Consider the following 24,609-nt stretch of genomic DNA (forward strand, 5'->3'; position numbering starts at 1 on the left):
ATAACACAGATCACTCTGTGGCTCTTTGCTGGTCAATTCAAAATCAATACCACTGCCTCGTATTGATTCAAAAATTAATTAATTTGCCTTTAAAAGATGCAAAGGCTTTGCAATTCCTTGATCCTGCTTTTCCTTCTGGGTATTAGAGACTGTTTCCAGGTCACCCCTCCCCCCTCACCCAGAGGTCACCCCCCTCAATGTTCAGTGTCAGATTGTTAATTGGCTGGATGGCAATGTTGGACAGTTAATTAGCTGGAATGCATACATAAAGGGGGTGCATTGAACTCCAACACGTTGAATACACAGCACTGCAAAAGCTTCTGCTGTCTATGGCTAGTAAGTACAATCTCTTGTTGTGTCTCCTCTAGGTACTGACTTGGAAAAGCAAAGACTGATTTCTGTACCTTCATGTGGGTTAGGTGTCATGATATGCACTCATGCACATAATTAGATACAGACAGGCAGTGACAGAAACCCAGTACAGCCAATCAACACACAGGACAGAACACAACCAATCACCAGGCAGAACACTAGAGGGTGGTCTCCCACTATAAAACACACGAGGCATCAACACTCTGCCTCTTTCCACTGGTGACAACTGTAGTGACAGTCAGGGTGTATATATCAGTTAGCACCTTCTACACGTGGCTCAGAGCTTGTCTGGTCTAGATAGTTATAGTAAGCACGCTTAGATTAGTAGAGTGTTAAACCCACAGTGAACTGTGTGCACTGCTTAACAAGTTCAATAAAGCGTATTGAACTAACATCACAACGTGGAGTCTACTTTCAAGTGCAACTGCATCCAGTTGCAGTCCGTGTTACCCCAAGATGATTAACACGACATGGTACCAGTAGTCTATTTTCTCTAAGTGGTTTACCTCGAGTGATTCCGTGACAACCAGCGAGTGCCTTCCAGCGGCATGGAGAAGATCCTGGTCCCACCACAGCTGCGGATCTCCAGCAATCTCGGCGTCAACTGGCGGGTCTTCAAGCAAAGGTTCCTCCTCTACATTGAGGCCTCAGGCCTCGAGGATGCGTCCGATGCCAGAAAAATCGCGCTGCTCCTATCAACTGTGGGGGACCAAGCCATCCAGAGTTTCAACTCGCTTAATTTTACCGACGGCCAGGACAAGACCAAATTCAAGACCATTTTAAAGAAGTTCGACAGTCACTGTGAAGTCGAAACAAACAAGAGCTTTGAGCGCTATATCTTCCAGCAACACCTTCAGGGTAAGGATGAACCTTTCCAATCCTTTCTAACTCATCTCCATATATTAGCGCAGTCCTGCAATTATGGTGACACCGCTGTTTCCATCATCAGGGATCAGATCGTGTTTGGGATGCACTCCGATTCCTTGCGGGAGTAACTCCTCAAAATTAAGCACATGACCCTGCCAGTCACAATCGAGACATGTATAATGCATGAGCATGCCAGAAATCGGTACTCCCGTCTCAAATCGGCAGAATACGAAAACTTGGCTCCCATGAGGCAGAGAGTGGTCAGGCCATCGCCCGGATGCAGCGCCTCAGTATCGATGAAAGCGGCCATTCTGCGCTCTTTTCCCGGGGCCCCACGCACACGCAACACGAACGGGAGAATGAAGCTGCCGAAAACCAGACTGCGCTGGTGCGAACATCGGCTGACCACACTGCGCATGTGCGACGATGCACAGAGCGTAACGACGTCAACGTCATGACGTGCCCGAACTGCGGCACCGCCCACTTAAAGCGGCAATGCCCTGCAAAAGGCAAGTGATGTTTAAATTGCAGGAAGCCTGGACATTATGCGGCCTTGTGCAGGTCTGCACCACCAGTCAAGGGCCAGCGATCCCACTTCTAACGCAAGCGCGTTCGATGTGTACAGCAAGGTTTACTGGATTCTGATCCTGGTAGCACTACGGATCCAGAGGACGACTGCCTGGCGTCCCCCTATCGTGTGGGCATCATCACTACATGTGAGTATGCCTCCTCAAATTCAGCAAGGCGCCTATCTATCCTCAATGTGGATTCCGCGGATGAATGGCGTGCTGTCATACAAGTAAATCAATACAGTATCCAGTTCAAGCTGGACATTGGTGCTTCTGCCAATCTCATCTCTCAAGCAGATTTTGACCGCATTAAAAAGCAACTCAAAATTCTTCCGCCAGCCTGCCAGCTCCTCGATTATAATGGTAATGCCATAACTGCACTCGGATCTTGTCATCTCTTCGTCTCCAACAAGACCATCAATGCCACACTGCGATTCTAAATCGTCAAGCCTGATAAGGCATCCCTGCTTGGTGCCCATGCATGCCAGCTACTCAACCTCGTACAGCGAGTCCATGCCTTGTCTTCTTCCAATGTGGATCTTCAGGCTGACATTGATGACATCCTTGTTCAATATCCGGATGTGTTTGATGAAATGGGTATGCTGCCATACTGCTACAAGATCCTACTCAGGCCTGATGCCACGCCTGTAATCCATGCACCACGCCGGGTGCCGGCTTCTCTGAAGGAACGTTTAAAGGCACAGCTACAGGAGCTCCAAGACCAGGGCATCATCTCCAAAGTGACGGAACCGGCTGACTGGGTCAGCTCCATGGTCTGTGTGACGAAGCCCTCAGGAAAGTTGCGGATATGCATAGATCCCAAAGATCTTAACCGGAACATAATGCGGGAACACTACCCAATCCCAAAGCGGGAGGAACTGACCAGTGAGATGGCACACGCCAAATTCTTCACAAAGCTAGATGCATCACGTGGTTTCTGGTAGACACAATTGGACGAGTCCAGCAGGAAGCTCTGCACATTCAACACACCATTTGGAAGGTACTGTTATAACCGTATGCCATTCGGCATTGTTTCAGCCTCTGAAATCTTCCACAGGATCATGGAGCAGATGATGGAGGGCATTGAGGGTGTGCGTGTCTACGTAGATGATGTAATCTTATGGTCCATGACCCCCGAGGAACACATCTCTCGTCTCAAACAAGTCTTTTGACGTGTCCATGCAGCCTCAAGCTGAACAAGGCCAAGTGCTCCTTTGACATGTTATCCAACAAGTTCTTGGGCGACTAGATATCCCAGCAGGGTGTGCGACCAGATTCGGACACGGACAAGGCCATTAACGGCATGAAAACCCCGGAAGACAAAAAGGCGGTACTACGCTTCCGCAGAATAGTGAACTTCTTGGGAAAATTCATTCCAACATGGCCTCACACACCACGGCTCTCAGGCATCTGGTGAAGAAGTCCACTACATTCCAGTGGCTACCCACACATCAAGCAGAGTGGCTCGAGCTCGAAGCAAAGCTCACCACTGTTCCGGTACTAGCGTTTTTTGACCCGGACAGGGAAACACATATCTTCACGGATGCAAACCAGGATGGCATTGGTGCGGTGCTCCTCCAGAGGGATGACTCCTCGTCCTGGGCTCCAGTTGCTTATGTGTCCAGGGCCATGACTCCTACTGAACACAGGTATGCCCAATAGAAAAAGAGTGCCTGGGCCTCCTAACCGGCATTGTAAAGTTCCATGAATACGTCTACGGTCTACCAACATTCACAGTGGAGACTGACCACGGACCCTTGGTCCATATTATTCATAAGGTCTTGAATGACATGACACCCAGGCTTCCAGGCATTCTCCTTCGACTCTGAAGGTACGATTTTGAGTTAGTATACACACCAGGCAAGGGGCTGATAATTGCGGATGCCCTGTCCCGCTCCATCACCTCGCCCTGTGAACAGGTTGACTTCATCCGCCAGAGGCACAAGTGCAGCTGTGTGCCAGCAACCTCCCGGCCTCAGATGAAAGAGTGATCAGCATTCGTGGAGAGACTGCCAAAGACCCTCTTCTGCAGCGTGTAATGCACAACTTCGCAAATGGCTGCCAAAAAGGGCAATGCCCTCAGTTCTTTAATGTGAAGGACGACCTGATAGTCGTCGAGCGGATCCTCCTCAAGCTAGGTCATATCATTATTCCTCACAGTCTGCTCAAACAAATCCACGAGGGACACCTAGGTGTCGAAACGTGTAGACGAAGGGCCCGGCAGGCTATCTATTGGCCTGGAATCAGCCAGGACATTTCCAACATGGTCCTCAATTGTGCGACCTGCCAGCGTTTCCAACCTGCTCAACAAAAGAAACACTCCAGCAACACGAGATCGTGACCTCTCCGTGGTCCAAGGTAGGAATCGACCTTTTTCACGCCAATGGGCGTGACTATGTGCTCATCATAGATTACTTCTCAAATTACCCGGAAGTTGTGAAGCTGTCAGACCTCACATCAAGGACAGTCATCAAGCCCGGCAAGGAGACATTTGCCAGGCATGGTATTCCACTCACTGTCAGGAGTGAGAATGGTCCCTGCTTCCACAGCCAAGAGTGGTCCAATTTGGCCAAGTCGTACCAATTCAACCACATTATCTCAAGCCTACACTACCCACAGTCCAACGGGAAGATCGAGAAAGGGGTCCAGATAGTGAAGCAACTGCTCTGCAAGGCTGTGGACTCTGCTTCTGACTTCAACCATGCGCTGTTGGCGTACAGGGCAACCCCTCTGTCCACCGGTATGTCTCCGGCTCAACTCCTCCTAAATAGAGACCTGCGAACGACTGTTCCGGCCATACACTTACCAGATCTGGATCACCTCCCAGGGCTGCAATAGGTGCAGCAACTCAGGAACCGGCAAAAGCTGACGTACGATGCTCATGCTACCGATTTGCCTGTGCTATCTCCGGAAGATGCTGTTCGGATCAAGCTACCTGATGGAGGCTGGTCAGCTCCAGCTGTTGTTGTTCGACAGGCTGCTCCCAGATCGTTTGTAGTTCGTATGGCTGATGGCTCCATTGTCAGGCGCAACAGAAGGGCACTGCGCAAAGTTGCCTGCCCACCACCAGATCTTACTTTTCCAGATGTTGTTATGCCTCCTCCGGACACCTCGCACCATGAGGCCACCATTCTGGCAGCAATCTCGCCTGTCAAAGCGCCGTCGCCCCCACCTCCATCTCTCAGGCGGTGGACAAGGATCCGCCGCAAGCCCCAAGGATTGGACTTACAGACATTTCTCTTGTAAATTTTGTTCTGTATCTGCACGCTAGACACCTCTCATGTATATATTCATCCACTTGCCATTTAATGTAAATAGTTATCCATGTAAATACAGTCGCATATGCTCCAAGCAACCAACATTTTTTTAAAAAAGGGGGGATGTCATGATATGCACTCATGCACATAATGAGATACAGACAGGCAGTGACAGACACCCAGTACAGCCAATCAACACACAGGACAGAACACAACCAATCACCAGGCAGAACACTAGAGGGTGGTCTCCCACTATAAAACACACGAGGCATCAGCACTCTGCCTCTTTCCACTGGTGACAACTGTAGTGACAGTCAGGGTGTATATATCAGTTAGCACCTTCTACACGTGGCTCAGAGCTATTCTGGTCCAGTTAGTTATAGTAAGCACGCTTAGATTAGTAGCGTGTCAAACCCACAGTGAACTGTGTGCACTGCTTAAGAAGTTCAATAAAGCGTATTGAACTCACATCAAAGTTTGGAATCTACTTTCAAGTACAACTGCATCCAGTTGCAGTCCGTGTTACCCCAAGGTGAATAACACAACATTAGGCACTGCCAGAGCAGACCTCAGATCATCTTACAAGCACACTCTCCACTAGTACAGATAGTCTCCTCTGTAAGTACTTTTGTGTGATCAGATAGGATGGCACAATGCGAGGAGTACATCAGCAGCAACAGATGCGTTCCCACATGTCAAGAGTTTTCCAGCTGAATGAAAACTTTGTCCCACCTCCCTTTAATTGCCAGGCTCCTTACTGTTCCACAGGTGCCAGTTACCCCCGATACGTGGCTTGAGCGGTCAATCTTCATGTGTTAACCTGAACGCTGACAGTAGGGGACTGTTTGAGTACAGAGAACATCACAACCAAGCTGGATCCAGGTTACACCTTCCAGCAGGGATCACTTGTTACTTGAGCCTGTTAACTAGGTTGACACTCCAGTGCAGTACTATGAGAGTGCTGCACTGTTGGAGGCACTATCTTTAGACGAGATGTTAAACCGTCAAACCTCTCAGATCGATGTCAATGATTCACTGGCACCATTTGAAGGACAGCAAGAAGGTTCTCCCCAGGGACCTGGTCCATATTTATCCATCATCAAACATCACTAAAATGGTTTCTCTGGCCATTGTCACCTCCCACCACCCCCATCAAACCAACCCACCACACATTGCAGAGAACCACATGTCAGGGCGAACTATGGTGGATTTTTAAAACTCACTGCCTTTTAGCTTAGAATAGGAATGCTAGGGATCCTGCCCCCGGCAGTTATTCATCAAATCCTCCCTGGAAAACACCATTGTGTTGAAAGCAGCATTTATCGCCCATCTCTAATTGCCCCTGAGAAGATGGTGGTGAGCTGTCTTCCTGAATGGTGTTGGTACACCCACAGTGTTGTTCGGAGGGAGTTCCAGGATTTTGATATGGCAATAGTGAAGGAAAGTGATGTATTCCCCAAGTCAGGATGGTGAATGCCTTTGAGGGGAACCTGCAGGTGGTGTTATTCCGATGCACCATTTAAAAACATTTTAGAGTACCCAATTACTTTTTTCCAATTAAGGAGCAATTTAGTGTGGGCAATCCATCTAACCTGCACATCTTTGGGTTGTGGGGGTGAAACCTACGCAGACACGGGGAGAATGTGCAAACTCCACACAGACAGTGACCCGGGGCCGGGATAGAAACCGGGTCCTCAGTGCTGTAGGCAGCAATGTTAACCACTGTGCCACCCGTTCCAATGCATCTGATGCCCTTATTCTTCTTAGGGTTTGAGTTTACAGGTTTGGATGGTGCTATTGAAGGAGCCATGGCACATTTCAGATGTCCATCTTGCAGATGGTACACACTGCTACACCTTGTGTTGGCGGTGGAAAGAGTAAGCATTAAAGATGGTGGATGGGGTGCCAATCAGTTGGGCTGCTTTGTCCTGGATGGTGTCGAGCTTCTTTAGCGTTGTTGGAGCTGCACTCATCCAGGAAAGTGGATTACACTCCTGACTTTGCTTTGTCAATAGTCAACAGACTTTGGGAAGCCAGGAGGAATTATTTACCACAGAATTACCAGCCTCTGACCTGTTTTTATAACTACACTAGTGAAATGAAATGAATGAAATGAAAATCGCTTATTGTCACAAGTAGGCTTCAAATTAAGTTACTGTGAAAAAACCCTAGTCGCCACATTCCGGCGCCTGTTCGGGGAGGCTGTTACGGGAATTAAACCGTGCTGCTGGCCTGCCTTGGTCTGCTTTCAAAGCCAGCGATTTAGCCCTGTGCTTAACAGCCCCTTGTTGTTAAGCTTCTGGTCAATGGTAACCCCCAGGATGTTGATGCTGGAGGATTCAAGGATGGTAATATCATTACATTTCCAGGGGTGATGTTACATTCTCTCTTGTTGGAGGTTGTAATTGCCTGGCACTTGTGTGGCATTAATGTTACTTGCTACAAGCCTGAAAGTTGTCCTGGATTTTCTGCATGTGGATAAAGACTGATCTATTATTTGAAAAGTTACAAATGGGATTGAACACTGCATAAACATACAAAGAACAAAGAAAAGTACAGCACAGGAACAGGCCCTTCGGCCCTCCAAGCCCGTGCCGACCATGCTGCCTGGCTAAACTACAATCTTTTGCACTTCCTGGGTCCGTATCCCTCTATTCCCATTCTATTCATGTTTTTGTCAAGATGCCCCTTAAATGTCACTATCGTCCCTGCTTCCACCACCTCCTCCGGCAGCGAGTTCCAGGCACCCACTACCCTTTGTGTAAAAAACTTGACTCGTACATCTTCTCTAAACCTTGTCCCTTAAACCTATGCCCCCTAGTAATTGACCCCTCTACCCTGGGGAAAAGCCTCTGACTATCCACTCTGTCTATGCCCCTCATAATTTTGTAGACCTCTATCAGGTCTATCAACCTCCGTTGTTCCAGTGAGAACAAATCTGTGAACATTCCCACTTCTGACCTTAAGATGGAGGTAAGATCATTGAGGAAGTAGCTGAAGACATTTGAACCTAGGACACAACCCCGGATGAACTTTTGCAGCGATATCCTGGGGCTGAGGTGATTGGTCTTCAACAACTAAAACCATCACTCTTTGGGATGGGCATGTCTCCAGCCAGAGGAGAGCTTTCCTCCTGACGTTTAAAAGCACAGAAAGAGGCCACTCACTTCATTGCTGGCCCTCTCCAAGAGGGATGGGCATGTCTCCAGCCAGAGGAGAGCTTTCCTCCTGACGTTTAAAAGCACAGAAAGAGGCCACTCACTTCATTGCTGGCCCTCTCCAAGAGCAACTCAGATAGACCCCTTCTTGTCTTTTCCCTGTAATTCTGCAGTATTTTCTATTGAGGTTCTTATCCATTATTTGAAAGCCACAATTGTACCTACCTCGAGTACATTTTCAGGTCAGTCAGTCATTCTCGATCTTCACCACTTGCTACATAAAAGGATTTTCCTCATATCGCCCTTGGTTCTTTTGCCAATCACTTTATTTTGGTGTCCTCTGGCTCTAAATCCTTTTGCTAAACCCCTGATTTTTAACACCTCTATCAAATTGCCTTTCAACCGCCACTTCTCTAAGAACAACCTGAGCTTCTCTGATCTATTCTTGTAAGTACCTCATCGCTGGAACCATTTTTGTTAGTCTTACCTTTACCCTCTTTAAGGACTTCACAACCTTCCTGAAGTGCAGTGCCTAGACTTGGACACAATACTCCAGTTGAAGCTGAACCAGAATGTTATAAAGGTTCATCATACTTCCTTGCTTTTGTTTTCTATGCCTCTATTTTATAAAGCCCAGGATTGTGCAATCCCTTTTTATTTAAAATATTTTTTATTCTCCTCCTTTTTCACATTTTATCCCAACTTTACACCCAACAATAAACAATAATCAGTAACGAATGTAATGTCAAAACCCATATCAATAACAACGATCCCATCCTCCCACATGCCCTTTTAACCACTTTCTCAACCTTGTGCTGTCACCTTCAATAAGTTGTGTACATAGACCAGCCAGGTCTCTCTATTCTTGCATTCCCTTTAGAATTGTCTTTATTTTTTATTGCATTTTTTTTTTAGTTTTAAAAATTAATTTATGTGATGCAGGCATTGCTGGTTAGGCCAACATTTAATACCCATCCCTAGTTGCCCTTCAGAAGGTGATGCTTTTTTGAACCGCTGCAGTCCCTGAGGTTTAGGTACACCTACGTGCTGTTCAGGATGGAATTCCAGGATTTTGCCCCAGTGACAGTGGAGGAACGGCCGATATATTTCCAAGTCGGGATGATGAGTGACTTGGAGGGGAACCTCCAGGTGGTGTGGTTCCCAGGTATCTGCTGCTCTTGTCCTTCTAGATAGTAGTGGTCATGGGTTGGAAGGTGCTGTGTAAGGCATCTTGGCGAGTTGCTGCAGTGCATCTTGTAGCTGGTACACATGGCTACCACTGTTTGCGGTGGTGGAGGGACCGAATGTTTGTGGAAATGGTAGCAATCAAGCGGGCTGCTTTGCCCTGCATGGCATCGAGCTTCTTGAGTATTGTTTCTCCTACCAAAATGTACTATTTCACACTTCTCTGCATTAAATCTCATCTGTCACATGTCCACCCGTTCCACCAGCCTGTCTATGATCTCTAGAATTCTATCATTAGCCTCCTCACAATTCATGCCAGCTCTCCACAGGAGCAACTCAGCTAGTCTTACTTCTTCTGCCCAGACCTTTTTCTTCAAGTTCTTACCCAATTCCCTTTTGAAAGTCATGATTGAATCTGCCTCCACCACACTCTCAGCAGTACATTCCAGTTCTTAAAGACTGTGGCGTAAAAATGTTTTTCCTCAAGTCCTCATTGGTCCTTCTGCCATTCACCTTCTGTTGGTGTGTTCTGGTTCCCACCTCTGCCAATGGGAAACAGTTTCTATTTACTTTGTCTAGGCCCCTCATGCTTTTAAACACCTCAAATCATCTCTCAAACCTCTCTTCTTCAAAGAGATCAATCCCAGCATCTCCAATCTGTCCATTTAACTGAAGTCTCTCATCCTGGGAACCATTCAAGTAAATCATTTCTATACTCTCGCCAAAGCCTTCACATTCTTCCTAAAGTGCGCTGCCTAAATTGAAATGTCCCATTATAAATTGGGAGCAATGATATGCGGACAACAGCTGCGTTTTACTTTTCAGAAATCTGTTGTGTTACATCAACAAACCTTTAACACCAATGTCTGCAGAGTGGAAAGGGAAAGAGGAAAATTAGGTTTGTTTGGGACACAGTTCCTAGATTACTGCAACATTTGACAATTTTTAGTAGGAGGAAGAAGCCAAATGTATGATTTTGAAAAGTATTGCAGATATGGGAAATCTGAAATAAAAACAGAAAATGCTGGAAATACTTAGCAGGTCAGGCTGCATCTGTGGAGAGAGATGGTGGGGTGGAGGCAGGGTTGGAGATAGAGAGATCGGCAGCAAGGGCAAGGGATTAACTTTCTGCGGGACCTCCCCCCCACCCTCCTCCTTCAGCAAGGGCAGGGTGGTTAGCTTCCAATAGGTCCCCTCCTCCCATTTAGGCACTGTACCTTTGACCAAGGGACCCCCCACCCCCTCCTCCACACAGCTTTGCTTGCCATGCTCCCCAGCCATCTGCTGGGTTAATACCTTAGGCCTTCCTGCCAGATTCAACACTTAATTGGGGTGGAGGCGGTAAGGTGGTGGAGTCTCTACCTTCCATCTGATTAAATGCCCCCCCCTCCCCCATCACCAAACTCACCACCGAGGAGTGCATTATATTCCACCCGTTAACCTTGCTTATCTTTCCAAAAATGCTAAGCACTTCCAGCATTTGTGATTGAAGAAATGTAATCAGATATCTCCGGCCCCCCCCTCCCCCCCACCAATTCTATATTTGTTAACTTAGCCGCGCACATTTTCCAATTAGCGTGAACCTCACCTGGTTGGATGAAGGAATTCGGGGATGTGCAAGAGGCTAGAACTGGAAGCATGAGGAGAAGTTGGAGGGTTGTAAGATTGGGGGAGGTTGGAGATAGGGCAGGGTGAGACCATGGAGGCATTTGAACATGAGAATTAGAATTTTATAACTGAGCTGTTCTGGACTGGATTCAATGTAGATCAGTCAGCACAGTGGTGATGGGTTAACGGGCTTTGCGATTACTCTGAATATTTATAATGTTGTCTACTCCCTGCTCTTTCTCTGGAACTCTGCTTAGTTTTCTTCATCTACTCCTCAAAATCTACTGATCCAAATTTGAATGATTATCCAAATAACTCTCCTGGCTAACTATTCACTTTGCTCAATCACACAAGCTACATATTGTGACAAGCTACATATTGTGGTCACTGATGCCAAGATGTTCCACCATCTCCTAATTACCGTTTAATATTAGGTTCAATAGTTGCCCTTCTTGAAAGGGTTTCTTGACCAATTTTAGGAATCCAATCTTGAGCCCGGCGTCACATTTTCAAAGATATTGTCCAATTTATAGGTTTCAATCTATGCTTCTCATGTTGAAGTCAGAGTAGCTTCTTTTACAGCCTTCACCCATTAGTTTGGGAAGATTCTCTTGGCCTGTAATGTCATGTGAGTGACCCTTTAATCACATGGCTTGTAGCACAACTTCAGTGATGTCATTTGTGGGTGGAGCTGGGCTGTGGCTGTCAGGTGAGAGTGGGTTTAGTGTTTTGGTTTCAGATTCGGTTTGTTGCTTTGGTCTGCAGAAGAAAAAAATCAGTGTTTCTCTATATTAAAGCTATTCCAGTGAACTGAAAGCACATTAGGCATGGCACACTGCGTTGGTAACTTTAAAGATAGAGTTGCTTTCCGGAAGGAGTTTTGAATCTGTTGGTTGGAGGCTGGACCAGAATCTCAGGGAAAGAACCAGTCCCATTCAAGTGAGATTACAGTGTGCTGGGCCACGCCCTTGAAAGGGGTTTTGGTTTATTGGATTTTGTATTGAATTGGAACAGCTACGAAGGGGGATTCATTCAGAGTCGTTTACATAGATTACTGTAGCTGTTGTGTGTTTTTTCATGTTTGTAATTGATAAATTCTTGCTAAGCATTTTATATATGTTAACCACATTCTTATAATAAACTTTGTTTTGATAAAAGTGCCTAGGAAGTCTGATGAATCACACCTGAAGTGAAGGCTCTTGTGCTCATCCTAGCCAAATTAGGGGCTGGTTTAGCACACTAGGCTAAATTGCTGGCTTTTAAAGCAGACCAAGGCAGGCCAGCAGCACGGTTCAATTCCCGTACCAGCCTCCCCGAACAGGCGCCGGAATGTGGCGACTAGGGGCTTTTCACAGTAACTTCATTGAAGCCTACTCGTGACAATAAGCAATTTTCATTTCATTTCATTCAACATAAAAGTTATAGGTCAGGTGAGCTTCATAGTACACTTTGGGGTTTCTAAGCCCTGGCCCATAACAGTAAGCTAATTGTGAACACCCATGGACAGTTCTTTCCTGCCATTATCTTGATCACCACCACAGAAGCCTCACCTTCTCTATCCACTATAATAATCAAGTTTCCTTTCATCTTAACCATCTTCAAATTAAATGAAAACAATATTAACACCAAAAATGTTATTTTTAATAAAACAAATTAAAGTCACATATAGACCAGCCCAATTTGTTCCCATCCCTAAATGACGAGTGATCCAGTAAGTTTTTAAAAAATAATCTGACAGCTCATGGTTACTTTTACATCAGCAGTTTATTTATCTCCAGATTTTAAAACTAAATGCAAACTCTGATCTGAATCCTTAGTCCAGCATCATAACTGTTACATTGCTTTGAGATTCTCTATTCCCAGACCCATCCAGACACCTATTGCAGACGCCAATTTGTCCGTGGGCAGCGGCAGAGCTAGCAATGGGCTACAGAGGGACTGACATTTTGAGGTAGGTAGGAATAACACCAGGCGATAGGAGGAGAGACTCAAACAAAATGCAGCGATTGGCTGATAGTTATGTACAAATTGTGTCTGCAAAATCAATTGCAGTCACTCACAGCGGTCTGATCTCCCAGCCTGACTGGGGAATAGGCGGTCATCTCTTTTCTTCCCTGGTGCCTTATGACAAAGCTATGGCAATCTGATGTGAAATGATGATTCTCAGTGGACATAGTAACGTGGATACAGTACAAGGAGTTATTGCTAATGTAACTGCAGAGATCACGTGAACAGAAGCAACCAATCCATAAGCAATGATGTTTAGTAAATTGCTGAAATACCGTAACAATTTTACTGCACTAACTGTCTCTGGTAAGGAAATGAAATGAATAGGTTCTGTTGTTTGCTCTGGTTATACTTTTGATTTTGCCAGCATGAAATTAACTTAATTAACTAGATATTTTCAGAAAGCTGCAATGACATGCAGTTAGAGAAATTAATCAATCCATTCTCGTCTAGCTGGAAGTTCTGCTCTTATCTTTTATTTTAAACCTGTTTATTTAAATCCTTTGTAAACCAAAATGCTGTTGCGATGTGTGTTGGTTTAATTTGTACTTCACACCCCATTTAAGGTGTCCCTGTCTAAAAATTCCTGATCCACTCATGTGTTTTTTAAACTGATCCAGACTTTGGAAAAATCTGAACTCTTCTCAACTCCCTCCAAACTGGGTTTGAGATTGCTGCAGTGCCCTACAAAAGCTCAGTTTGTTTCATTACAAATAGCCTGTGGGCGTCACGGTAGCAGTGGTTAGCACTGTTGCTTCACAGCGCCGTGGGTTCGATTCACGCTTGGGTCACCGTCTGTGAAGAGTCTGCACGTTCTCCCCATGTATGTGTGGCTTTCCTCCGGGTGCTCCGGTTTCCTCCCAGAAGTCCCAAAAGACGTGCTTTTAGGTGAATCGGGCATTCTGAATTCTCCCTCAGTGTCCTGGACATTCTGAATTCTCCCTCAGTGTCCCCGAACAGGCGCCAGAATGTGGCGACTAGGGATTTTCACAGTAACTTCATTGCAGTGTTAATGTAAGCCTACGTGTGACAATAATAAAGCTTATTATTATTACTTGTGCCAACTCTCTTAAGTTTTTGGCTCATTGTAGTGTGTCCAATCTTAGGGATGCAATTGACAAAGGGTCATCTGGACTCGAAACGTTAGCTCTTTTCTCTCGCTACAGATGCTGCCAGACCTGCTGAGATTTTCCAGCATTTTCTCTTTGGTTAGAGATGCAATTTCTCTGCAGTTATACAGTGTTCCTCTTGCTTAAGATACAAATGGTAAAGATTTTTTTTAAATTGTGTGCCTTCAAAGGTAAGATCATGTCTGAAAGTACCTATGGATGCTCCAGCCTCTGGTAAAGCCACCAAGATTGCACATCAAATGGAATATATTGATGTTGAGTCACTGTTCAAGCAGTCAAAAAAAGTAAAACTTTACCTGAAAGGTTTATCGTGCATAATTTAATTAGTGCTGTCTAGATTGTTATATACGTGTTGTCTGTAAAGTAAGATTGCAATTGAGGAAGAAAGCTTTTTTCCCATCTCAGTCAGCAGAAATTACAACTGATAAGAGAGACAATATTGGAAATAAAGCTACCAAAAGAAGAGAGGTTAATTAACTACAAAAGCTGAAAATTCTGGAAATGTGCAGGCTTGAAGGTTCAGTCATCAGGGGCGTCATTCTCCGACCCCCCGCCGGGTCGGAGAATGGCGGTTGGCCGCCGTGAATCCCCCGCCCCCGCCGAAGTCTCCGGTACCGGAGATTAGGCGGGGGCGGGAATCGGGCCGCGCCGGTTGGCGGGACCCCCCGCTCAATTCTCCGGCCCGGATGGGCCGAAGTCCCGCCCAGAAATTGCCTGTCCCGCCGGCGTAAATTAAACCTGGTATTTACCGGCGGGACCAGGCGGCATGGGTGGGCTCCAGGGTCCTGGGGGGGGGCGATCTGACCCCGGGGGGTGCCCCCACGGTGGCCTGGCCCGCGATCGGGGCCCACCGATCCGCGGGCGGGCCTGTGCCGTGGGGGCACTCTTTCCCTTCCGCCTCCGCCACGGCCTCCACCATGGCGGAGGCGGAAGTGACACTCCCCACTGCGCATGCTCCGGGAAACTTTCAGCGGCCGCTGACACTCCAGCGCATGCGCCGCATTTCCGCGCCAGCTGGAGGGGCAACAAACGCCATTTCCGCCAGCTGGCGGGGCGGAAATCCCTCCGGCGTCGGCCTCGCCCCTCAATGTTGGGGCTCGGCCCCCAAAGATGCGGAGCATTCCGCACCTTTGGGGCGGCGCGATGCCCGTCTGATTGGCGCCGATTTGGGCGCCAGTCGGCGGACATCGCGCCGTTGGGGGAGAATTTTGCCCCAGGAGTCCAAACAGAGGAGAGAACCGAGATTAGTCCTGTCAATCCAACAATACCAGCCAGTCCGAACCTAAGCCCGCTCTAAAGGAGCGATATATGAAAAGTGACCAACACCTATTATCTTGGACCAGACCACATTCAGAAATCAGTTGCATCTTGAAAATATAAAACTGCCTCAAGCAAAATATAGTGAGATATGCTCGTTCATGTCTTATCTACAAATCCTTTTGATTTCTGAAAAGTATATAAAATGATGGTCTGTGAACTCAGCGTGGCTGGAGCACATACTGGGCAACTGATGCATCCACAACAACTTTTTAATCTAGCGTCTTTAACATAACAAGGCATTTCATAGCAGAATTGTAAAGGAAAATTAAGACACTGAGTCACATAAGGCAATATCAAGGGGGATGGACACAAGCTTGATCAAAGAGATAGGTTTTTCGAGCGTCTTAAAGGAATAGAGGCTTAGAAAAGGAATTCCATTGTTAGGGTCTCGGCAGTGTAGCCATCTAAAATGGCTGATTCCCTACTAATTTGGCCAAAACCCGATTTAAAATGGCTAACCGAAAAGGCTGATGGGAAAAGCAGCCAACAGGACACAAACGGACAGCTGCAGACAGAATAGCGTATTCGGCTCTGGGGAAGTCGGCCCAGATCAATACTCAAGACTATTAGCAGCACATCAACCCAGACATCTGCAGTTTAATCGGCTATCACCGGGAACAATTGCAACATATTAGCAATTGAATGCCGGGCCAGACCTCTCGGCGCCTGCAGTGGCCGAAACAAAGACAGGTGAACGACCACCCCCCGATCGAGGAATCGCCCCATTATTGGATGTATCGAACCCAGTGATTAGGAACAAGTCCAATCACTTGGGACTCAGGGTCAAGGGCCGCCCCGAGAGGCGGGAAGCCCCTGGGCCCTATAAAGTGAGGGGCCAAGTTCAGATCGCTCTCTCTCTGCCTTCTTCTCCTGCTCGAGACCTTCGCAAGAACATCGACCAGAAACTGTAAGTTTGACACCAGCAATCGCTACCCGATAAAGACTCCTAGCCATCGACCCGTATCAGCCTTTTTGAATCCCGCGGGCCAGATCCGATTCGATAAGCCATTCGTTTCCCTGACCTGGTGGGCCCTTCCTAAAGTTAAGTATTGGCCAGTAGTGGTAGGTTTCTATATAGATAGTAGGATTATTGTGTAAGCATTACTTGTTGTATATAATAAATGACCGTTGATTTCAACCTTACTAAGCGGTGTGCTGACTTATTAATCATACCTCGAGCTTGAACCACGTGGCGGTATCAGAAAGAACCTGGCGACTCGTGAGCAAAGGTGACATAATCAGAGCTAATAAAACTAAGGCTAAAAAGAGCAAAGCAGCTAAAAGCATGGCCACAAACGGTGAAGCAAGTAAAATTGGTGTTGTTTAACAGGCCAGAATAAGACAAGCATAGATAACTCAGAGGGTTGTGCAATTGGAGATTACAGGGGTAGGAAGGGGCAAGGCCATGGAAGTGAGTGAAAGCAAGGATCAGAGTTTAAAAATTGGAATGTTGCTTGATAGGAAGTCAGCATAGAACAGCGAGCACAGGTGATAGATGAATGGGATTTATTGTGTAAGGGCAGCAGGAGTTTGAATGGGCTCAAGTTTACAAAAGGTGGATGTGGGAGGCTGGCCAGGGATGAGTTAGAATATCTGAGACGCAAGTTTGGAAAGACAAGAATGAAGGGGCTTGATTTTAAGGGGTTCCATGGTACACACTATCCCCCACCCTGGCTTTTAAAAGGTTGTTGGTGAGCCCACCCAGAATTTTGTCATTGCCCCTCAATAATTTAAGTGTTATTTGCTTTAAGGTGAGATTTCTGCCCCCATCTTGGGGTTTCAATAAGCTCAAGGGTAGGTGGGCAACCTGATGCCATCACCAACTCGAATTAATTTTGAGACAGGCCAAAGGCATGTGGGTAGGCAACAGGAAGGCCAAACCCTCGATTTTAAGAGTCTTCAAATCTGCTGGCAGGAAGCACAAAACCGAGCCCAGGATTTCAGCAGCAGATAAGCTGAGGCAGTGGTCAAACTGGGCAACATTATAGAAAACAGAAAAAATAGGAGCAGGAGGAGGCCATTCAGCCCTTCAAGCCCGCTCTGCCATTCATTATGATCATGGCTGACCATCCAACTCAATAGCCTAATCCCGCTTTCCCCCATATCCTTTGACCCCCTTCACCCTACGTGATATACGTAACTGCTCCTTGAAAACATACAGGGCGGGATTCTCTAATCCCGCGGCAGTGTCCACGCCGCCGTAAGCGCCGTTGTGTTTTACGACAGCGTGAACGGGCCGACCCGATGACTAATTCTGTCCCCTACAGGGGGCCAGCACGGCACTGGAGCGGTTCACGCGCACATGCGCAGTAGCTTCCCTCAACGCGCGGGCCCCGAGGCAACATGGCGCTGGACTACAGGGGCTGGCATGTAGGATAGGAGGTCCCAATCAGAGAGGCCCCGATTGCGGGCCAGGCCACAACGGAGCCCCCCCCCCCCGGGGTCAGGCCCACCAGAGGCCCCCCTGGGGTCGGACCCCCCCCTCCCCCCCACACACAGGCCACCGCCTGACCCTCCCAAGCCAAGGTCCCGCCGGCTGAGAGCAGGTGTGGACGGCGCCAGCGGGCTCGCCGTTTTCCTGACGGCCGCTCGGCCCATCCCGGGCCGAGAATCGGCGGACCAGCCGCGTAGAGCGGCCCCTGACCGACGGGCGCCAGCCACACCGGCGCCAATTCTCTGCTCTGCAGAAAATTGCGTGCCGGCGTCGGGGCAGCGTGGCGCGATTTGCGCCGGTCGCGGGGATTCTCCAGCCCTGCTCTGGGCTGAGAGGATCCCGCCCACAATATTCTGGACTCAACTACTTCCTGTGGCAATGAATTCCACAGGCCGACCACTATCTGGGTGAAGAAATTTCTCCTCATCTCTGTCCTAAATGGTATACTCGGTATCCTTAGACTGTGACCCCTGGTTCTGGACGCCGACCATCGGGAACATCCTTCCTGCATCTACCCTGTCTAGTCCTGTTAGAATTTTATAGGTTTCCATGAGATCCCTCATCATTCTTCTGAACTCCAGCGAATACAATCCTATCCGATTCAATCGCTCCTTGTACGCAAGTGCTGCCATCCCAGGAATCAGTCTGGTAAACTTTCAGTGCACCCGCTCTATAGCTATCACATCCTTCCTAAGATAAGGAGACCAAAACTGCACATAATATTCCAGGTGTGGCCTCACCAAGGCCCTGTATAATTGCAGCAAGACATCCTGCTCCTGTACTCGAATCCTCTTGCAATGGAGGTGGAAATAGGTGGTCTTGGTGAATGTGCAGATATATGGTCGGAAGTTCATCTTGTCAAATATGACACCAGTTTTGCGAACAGTCTGGTTTAGTTTCAGACAGTTGCTGGAGAAAGGGATGGAATCAATAGCTAGGGAAAGGAGTTCGGAGCAGGGACTGAAGACAATGGCTTCCAACTTCTTAATATTTAATTGGTAGAAATTTCTGGGATATTGGATAAATAGTCAGGTAATTTGGTAACATTAGAGGAGTCTAAAGAGGTGGTGGTAAGATGAAGCTAGGTGTCAACAGAATACCTGTGAAAATGAATGTGTTTTCGGACAATGTTACTCATGTAGATGAGAAATGGGGAGGGAGAGGGTGGCGAAAGTACACTTATCACAGGAGGTCAGGGTGGAGGAGACAGTGGAGGTTAACAAATGGTTTGCAGTGGAGGAAAGAAGATGGTTGTTTCATTTGCATCAAAGAAATAACAGGGAATTTCCAAACTGCCTAACTCCGCAATAAGCTAAACAGTTGACTGAATTGGGTGGGAGCTGGTGGGGAGTTACTGTGAAATTATTTCAGTGAGTCAAAAACTATGGGAAGAATTCCACACGTTAGGCCCGGAACCTCATAAGAGTTTTCTCAATAAGTCTGTAACAGCATAGCTACTCCGGCATTTGAGAATTAAGAAGTGAGAAAAGGGTAATAAACAGCTTCTTGATGTCGGGCAAGAGTGAACTATGGAGAGCAGGGAGTAAATTGTCTGGGCTGGGAATGAGCTGTGCTGCTGTACAGATGTTCTGACTTCAAATGAGATTTAGCAACTTGAATTGACCCTTTTTACTTTGCAAATGTTGATCATGAAGGAAAATTAAATTGGTAAAAGGAAGCCAGGACACCATTCCCTTCTGCTCAGTATTTAGAACCATCCAACCAACCTATAAAGCCATCACATGAAGAGATTTTCCCAACTCAAAGTGCCAATTCAGGCTGGATGTATTCCTGGACATTTCATCACATGACAGCCTGCAGCCAACAAATTTGCCACGCTTCCCTCACCCATCCCATGTCTAGTGACTGCAGCTGAATATGTATACTCGCAGAGGTCAAGTGAGGATTGGGGATTAATTTCATTAAGGCGCAGGGAATCCAAAATAAGCAAAAAGTAAACAACATTTATTTTACAACAATTATTTACATGTGTACCGGTAGAACCTCATCGGGTACTCGTTCAAGCCTGTTAGTCGGCTCCAGGCTGGCTGACCTTTTATATAAATGCGGGTAAGCCCCCCCACCCCGAGCGGGGGAGCTCCTACTCCTTAAGGGGCATGGGGAAAACATTCATCCCCACACCTTTTCCGCGATGTGGGTGTCACGGACGTTTATTGTCCATCCCTATTTACTTATTGCCCATCCCTTAAGAAAGCGGTGGTGTGCTGCCTTCTGTTCAAATAGTCCTTGCAATCCATGTTGTGTAGGTACACTCATGCAGTGCTTTTAGGAGGGGATTTCCAGGATGTTGACCCAGTGCCAGTGAAGGCTAATCACAGTTGAATAGCCTGTTGACCCACACTGTCTAAGCCCAGCTAGGAATAATAGGAATAGGTACACCAATGCAGCTGGTGGAGCATTGTTGGGGGGGGGGAGGTGGAGGAGGGAATCAATCGGGAAATAAAACTCAAAAGTATATTTAATCCGTCTTGCTATTGCTTAGACGATGTACACAATCTCCACATTACTGTTGACCTCTGATATTTCAGCCGAAGCTGCAGTGGTACTTGAAACCGTCGTCTTCCTCTTCTTGCTTCGAGCTGCTCTTCATCTCTGGAGGAGGAGATGCGCCTGTTGTCATTATGAAAGCTCAAACTTCACTTTGTCCAGGAACCTAATTTATCATCAACTGATGACAACAGTAACCACCAGGTTCCATGTCCGTTCTGCTCCAGCCAACCAATAGCTCAAAGGTAAGTGAACCTGGAACAGTGTTGAGATCCTTAATATAAGGACTGCAGGTGTTGCAACATATCAGTACTTCACTTTTACATGGATTTCTATCCAATTAAATGGGACAGTCGCAGCCCCCTCTGCCAGCTAAAGGGAGCTCAAATGAGGTTTAGTTTGAGGGAATCTTAACCCAGTGTTTTTCTTGCCATGAATCCCAGTGCAAAGAGGCTACAGGCACTAGAAGACTGGTATGGAATGCAAAAAATATAATGGTGTGGCAGAAGCCTCACCTTACTTCGACTGAAGCTTAGGAAAGGGGGAAGATAGATGCTTATGTAGCAGTTTATGATGTCCTCAGTACGTCCCGAGAAACATTGATTTTCTTTAAGTGTGATGACTGCTGTTATGTAGGTAAATGCAGCAGGTTCTGTGAACAGCAAAAGAATGGATAATCTGTTTTCAGGGGTTCTGGTTGAGGCAGTAAATTGCTTACACAACATGCACCGTGTGCTTCTTCATAAAAATAAAGTTGCCATAGTCCCAGAAGACCATGGGCTGCTTTCCACTTTGAGGGGGGGGTGGGGTTGGTGACTGGTGGTGATTTAACCCGAGGATCACCACACCTCAGGCGAGGGGCAAGGTTGAGAAGGTGGGCCTTCATGAATAACCTCAGCCAGTACAGGAATTGAACTCACGCTGCTGGCCTTGCTCTGCACCATAAAACCAGTGTCCAGCCAACTGAGCTAAACAGCACCCCCTCCTTCAGTGTTATGAGATCCTTAACATCCTGCTACAGATAAGGATGGAGCGTCAATTTACCTGAAATAAAAACAGAAAATACTCAGCGGGTGAGGCAGTATCTGTGGAGAGGGAAAAGGTTAACGTTTGAGCTCTGTGAACTTTCATCACAAGTGAGAAATGTAATCGATTTTGAGCAAGAGGTAGGTGGGACAACTACAAAAGGGAAGTCTGTGATAGAGTGAAAGATGGGAGAGACTGACAGAAGAATCAGTCCTCCAGGGCCAAAGGGAATGGAGATGGGGCAAGAAAATAAAGAAACGTGTCCATAGAGGAGTGCTGCTGGATGAAAGAAAGGAAACTAAGCAAGTACAGAGAAGGAAAGAAAACGGGGGACAAGAACATTTGACCGAAATTCTTGAACTCAATGTTGAGTCCAGAAGGCTGATCGTAATACGTCGTTACTCTTTGCTTTACTCCCAGAATGGTCTGATGGTTAGATTTCAATAAAACTACCAATCTTCAATTTAAAGCAAATAACATTTAATGAATAACGAATATAAATACTAAAGAGTTTGCGTACTCTACAGAACTATAGCTGATGATAAAGTAAATCAGAAGGAGTATTGGCTATGTTTTACGACACGTGCCAACTAAGCTGTATCTCTCCAACACTTTGCTGTCTAATCACTCCTGGTTCGAAGAGAGAGAGGATTTCCTAGGTTCAGTTTATATACCTGAATCTAGTGCTGCCATTTAGTGGTTGTCTAACACTATGATGCAGTTGTTAACCCTTCATATACCATCAGATATACAGATCACTACAAAGTAAACAGTAAAGTGTAAAGTAATTGAAAGATGAGGCGCTGTTCATCTGTTTCTGAGTAAGTTTCTCAGCTGTCGGTGCTCCTATCGATCACAAACACCAGCACTTCCCCTTAGTGTGTTCTTGGTCAAGAGTTGGGACACTGGGGAAATCTCCCTGTTTTTCTTTTAATTATGCTCTGGGATCCTCTACGTAAATCTGAGAAGGCAGACGGAGTTTATGCTTCACGTCTCAAAACAACAGCACAGCACTCCCTCTGTACAGTACTGAGGTATTTGCTGATATTGTATTTTGAAGTATCCGGAATAAACTTTGAACCCACAACCTCTGACTCAGTTGAAAATTCTTAAAGGCCTGGCTGCAGAGTCCATCTCTCTGGCGCATAGTCTGCAAAGTTTTGTTCGATAGCATTGATAGTTTTGGCATCATCAGCGCAGTTTAGTAGAAAAATTGAGTTGCGTCATTATGATGCAATCTTGTTGGGCATGTTAGCAGGGGCAGTACGTGTGTGTAATAAAACTATTCCACAGTAGGCAGATTGTGATGCCCAACCTGCTGCCATTTTGGATCTCGCCAAAATTAAAGGTAGATTTTCAAAAGCAAAGGTGGATATTTGGGCGTTAAGGGAATCAATGATATAGAAATAGGGTAGGAAAATGGATCGTAATCTTACTGAATGATGCAGTAAGCTTGAGGAGCTGTACGATCTACTGCTGATCCTGATTCATGTTTTCAGAGTCTTACCACTGACAAAGGCTGAAACATCCATGTAGAACAGCAACAGAGCTCGAATCTGTCGGGAAGGCTCAGTTCCTGCTACACATTTCAAGCACTAAGCATTCAGTTTGTGAGAAGTTTCACATATCGACAGTTTTCAACTTTTCTAGCAGACAGCAAAACATTCTCTACAAACAGGTCTTGGTTACTTATAAACATATCTGTCAGTCCATCCTTCCAGCAGCTCCATGGTCAGAGTAATGTTCGTGTCACAGTCTGATGCTAGTAAACCCTTTCCTTTCCAGAACTGAAAGTACTCCGATCATCGCTGTACCAAAGCTTCAAGCACAAGTGCAGCTTTGTCTGGTGAACAACAAATATATTGGAGCTGACAATCCCGCCAACACTAACCTGGATATACAGTTCATTGTTTGAGTTTATGGGTAGGGCCTGCAAAGTTTTGTTCGATAGCATTGATAGTTTTGGCATCATCGTAGGGTAGGGCCTGGAATATTTAAACAGACTTCCACTATTAAAAGTAAACAAGGCCTCTTTATTTTCAGCCTGAATGTTATTTTATTAAGTTACTTTGTTTGGATTTCAATGGCTCCTGTGTTTCTAACCATAGATGGGTGACCTCAAATAGGAAGAGCTTGATATAACCTAATTTCCTGGTCGGTGCTGAATTAGCTGATATTAACATGGGCAACATGTGAGATGATCCAATTGCCAGTGGTGACCTTTGAACGGGCACACCATAGTTCAGGCTGGTCACCCTGGTAGTGGGTTTCGGGATAAAAACTGTGAGGTTTAAAGTGTACGACTCCGAACCCCCTTTCAGGCTTCGAAACTTCACGTTTGGTGTTTTTCTTTCTTAGTTTTGAATCTTAGCATTGGTCCTCCTTGACACAGGCCAATGAGGCCAATTGTATGACTCGTGTAAATGCCCTGGTTCAGATCAGCCAACTCAACACCGAAAAGGGATCATATCAAAGCTTGAGTTTCAGAAAAAAGTAGCCTGCATTTATATAGCACCTTTATTGTAATAACACATTCAGAGGTATTTTCTCAGTGATTTCAAAACCTCAGATAATGAAGTGGGTTTTCAGAACCACCTTAAAGGAGAAGAGAGATCTAGAGAGGCAGAAAGGTTTAAGGAGGGAATTCTAGAGATTAAGGACCAGTCATTCAATGGAAAAGTCACTAGTTGAAATCAGTGCGGCATGTGGAGTAGTGGTTAGCACTGCTGCATCACGGCGCCGAGGACCCAGGTTTGATCCTGGCCCCAGGTCACTGTCCTTGTGGAGTTTGCATATTCTCCCCGTGTCTGCCTGGGTCTCACCCCCACAACCCAAAGAGGTGCAGGGAAGGTGGATTGGCCATGCTAAATTACCTCTTAATTGGAAAAAAATAATTGGGTACTCTAAATTTTTTTTAAAAATGAAATCAGGATGTGTAAATGGCCTGAACTGGAGTAATGCAGAGATCTCAAAGGGCTGCGGGGCTCAAAGAGGTTATACAGATAGGGATCGGTGAGGCCATGGCTGAGAATTTTAAATTTGAGGAATTGTTAGACTGGGAGGAAATGTAGGTCAGAAAGTACAAGGGTGATGGGTCGATTGAACTGTCTTGAGTTGGGTAGTCAGCAGTTTTCAGTGAGCTGAAGTTTACAGAGAGTGGAAGATGCT

The 24,609-nt window shown here is 46.4% G+C and overlaps 1 long non-coding RNA gene across 1 annotated transcript; it reads left to right on the plus strand.

The window, feature by feature from the left end:
- The first annotated feature begins 208 nt into the window (after positions 1 to 208).
- Positions 209 to 23,617, plus strand: LOC140403469 (uncharacterized). Its single transcript, XR_011938331.1, has 3 exons — positions 209 to 336; positions 20,457 to 20,660; positions 23,227 to 23,617. It is a non-coding gene; the product is annotated as an uncharacterized lncRNA (long non-coding RNA).
- Positions 23,618 to 24,609: the final 992 nt, after the last annotated feature.

Source organism: Scyliorhinus torazame, chromosome 28, assembly GCF_047496885.1.
Source record: "Scyliorhinus torazame isolate Kashiwa2021f chromosome 28, sScyTor2.1, whole genome shotgun sequence".
NCBI lineage: Eukaryota > Metazoa > Chordata > Chondrichthyes > Carcharhiniformes > Scyliorhinidae > Scyliorhinus > Scyliorhinus torazame.